The following is a 3432-nucleotide window of genomic DNA, read 5'->3' on the forward strand; positions in this document are numbered from 1 at the left end:
CATAGTGTTGATTAAGCGTCGATCAACCCAGAGAAATTAATTGTACTTTTAAATAGGAACCGTTGATTCTAATGAAAACGTCAATCCGACGTAGGTGGTGAATATCAAATGGTTATTTGCAGGTTTCAGGCTGTAACGTGTATGCAAACTTGATGCAATCTACCTCAAGGTTGGCTGTTAATGACTGTGGTGGTACAAGGTTAGATGCGTTATGTGAGGGAATCTGAATTAACATGCACTGGATATTTGGAGGTAATTATACTTTCGATAGTGTAAATTTACTACTAGATTTTTCTTTAATTTTTGTTCGTTTTCAGTGATCACGGCCGTCCACATTCTCCTGCAACACCAGAGGAGTCCCAGGAGCATTACTGGCCTGTTGGGAAGGTGTACGCGCTTTTTTTGAAGATTCCCATGTCGTATCCTCCCGGAAATACCGCACATGAAAGCTCATTCCACAGCTTTGTAGTACCTGGAAAAAAGGCTCGTTGATAACCGCATTGAGAAGGACCGCCCCTCATCCAGATGGTGGTGATGATATCCTAATTTGTGGCGTATTTTTTTTTATGGAAAAGGAGGACAAACGACCGTACGGGTCACCTGTTGTCAAGTGATCACCGCTGCCCACAATCTCTTGCAATACCACAGGAATCACAGGAGCGTTGCCGGCCTTTAAGGAAGGTGTACGCGCTTTTTTGAAGGTACCTATGTCGTATCGTCCCGGAAACGCCGCACAAGGTAGTTCATTCCACAGCTTTGTAGTCCGTGGAAGAAAGCTCCTTGAAAACCGCACCGTGGAGGACCGCCACACATCCAGATGGTGGGGATGATATCCTAACTAATGGCGTGTCGTGCGAAGGTGGATTTCGGCGGCAGGAATGAGGTTAAACAGCTCTTCGGAACACTCCCCGTGATAAAAGCGATAGAAGACACACAATGAAGCGACATCTCTACGCAACGCCAAGTGATCCAGCCGTTCACAGAGCACTGTCCCCGACAATTCGAGCTGCGCTACGTTGCACGCGATCAAATGGATCGAGCTGATACTGGGGTGCACCAGACCAGAGATGACCCGGATGTGGGCCGGCTTGAAGAATTTCCGTGCTCTATTAATGACGCCCAGTTTCTTTGAAGCCAATTTGGATTTGCCGATCGCTCGAGATTTCGAGACCCAGTATTCCGATACTAGGCGAGGCTTTAAGGGAAGTATTGTCGAAGAGCGGTGATACGAAAAATGTTTTTTTTTTTGTGGTAAACGCGCAAAATTGAGTTCTGGGGGTTAAATTGGACAAGGTTCAACTTATCTCATTCCGCGACCTTCTCGAGAGAGGACTCGACACAAGTCTCTCCCGGCACTGGTTGACGATTTCTCGAGAGATACCTGCATGGCCCGTGTATACGGCACCACCAGTGCTGTCGTCTGCATAGCAATGTATGTTGGAGGTGTCCAACATATCATTGATATGCAGAAGAAACAGCGTGGGAAATAGCACACAGACTTGGGGCACTCCAGCATTCACGGGCTTCGATTTCGAGCAATATCTGTCGACAACGACCTGTATGCTGCGCCCAGTGAGGAAGCTGGAGGTCCACTTGCACAAGCTCTCGGGAAGCCCAAATGATGAAAGTTTTGAGAGGAGTGCCTTGTGCCATACACGATCAAAAGCCTTCGCTATATCCAGGCTAACTGCTAGGCCTTCCCCTTTGATTTCAATAGCCGCCGCCCATCTATGTATTAGGTATACCAGATTATTACCTGCCAACCGACCATAGCGAAAGCCGTACTGTGGGTCGTTGATCAACTGGTGACCCTCTAGGTATACCAAGAGCTGACGGCTAATTATGCTCTCCATGATTTTGGAGAGCAGGGAGGTAATAGCAATAGGCCTGTAGTTTGCCGGATCCGAACCGTCTCCTTTTTTTTGTATCGGATGGACAAGGGCTGACTTCCATGAGTCAGGGACTACGCCTTTTGAATACGAGTGCCGGAAAAAACGCGTTAGCACCGGCGTCAACTCAGGGGCTCACGTTCTAAGCACGATTGGAGAAATGGCATCCGGCCCGACTTCCTGACGTCCAACGAAAACAGAGCTCACCTAACAGTTTTCTGTCTGAACTGTACTTCAGGCGAAAAGAGAGAACAGGAGATCGGCATTCTCGTAGAGTGCTAGAATCTGGGCCAGCTTGAAATATTGCCGTGCTCTATTTATGACACCCAGCTTTTTCGAAGCCAACATGGCTTTGCCCCTCAGATGTTATGTGATTGATATCATCGAGAAAAGTATTTGTAATCATTGCCATACAATTAATAACTAGACTCCTAATTATATATTAAAATGTCGTCAAAAAATGCCTGAGTGACGTTGTTTATATTACGTTTACGTTAACACATTAACATTTACAGATAACATTTAAACATTCATTCAAATTAACACTTTATTTCGAAGGAGTAATCTTCAAAATCTATTGTATAAAACTCTGGCTTATAGACGCATAGGCAGAGTTTTACTTAACGCAATTTTAAAAAATCAATGAAAATGTAAATTGTATTTAAAAAAATAGAAATTCCTGTCAGGGGTGCAGGAAAAATTGGAGCAGGAAAAAGGAATTGCTGTTTTTAGCAGTATTAAAGTACTAGCATTTATGTGGTTACATAAAATATACATTTATTGCGCTATCGTACACAAAAATGACAATTTATATTTCATAAATAAATTAACACTTCATAACTATTACAATTATTTCACATTAAAAAGTTTATCTCTCAGATAAATCAACTTTCATTCATAATAAAAAAAAAAACTGTAAAGATATTTCACGGCTGAGATTCGATACCTTAATCTCCCGGTGTTTTGGCTTTGCAATCACAATGATTCAACCACTGGTCCAATGACCGTATGATACGAACTGTAATAAGTTAGAAGTATAAATCTTTTATGCATAATTTCAACTTCTGTCTTACGAATTTTAGATCAGGCCTGACGTCCTGACGTGAGTCTAAAATTTTATCCGAAGAAAAGTGCTCAACGACGCTACATAAGATTTCACTTCCAAAACGAAACTCTAAGAAATTCGGTTAGAAATGTACCATAGGTACATAAAAATAAAACATAAACGAAGTCGCCGGTAGATGCTGGTGCATAATTAAGGCTTAGCTTAATTTTTATATCCGAAGCGACGCGAGAGTCGGTCATTAATTACTAGATAATGGAAGCGAAGATAGATGTGGAAAAACTTGACAGTAAAATAATTGTAGTATAAAATAACATCGCCTCAAGCCTATTACGTTTAAAAATAACTATTTTTATAACGAATATATTAAAAATTACTCGAAAGAAATACCCGTATTCAATATTCATTCTCATAATATTTAAGACTAAAGTAAAAAGATCTATGTGAAGAGTATCAAAAGGAACACAAAGTATTTATTAA

The sequence above is a fragment of the Leptidea sinapis genome, chromosome 3 (assembly GCF_905404315.1).
Source record: "Leptidea sinapis chromosome 3, ilLepSina1.1, whole genome shotgun sequence".
Lineage (NCBI taxonomy): Eukaryota > Metazoa > Arthropoda > Insecta > Lepidoptera > Pieridae > Leptidea > Leptidea sinapis.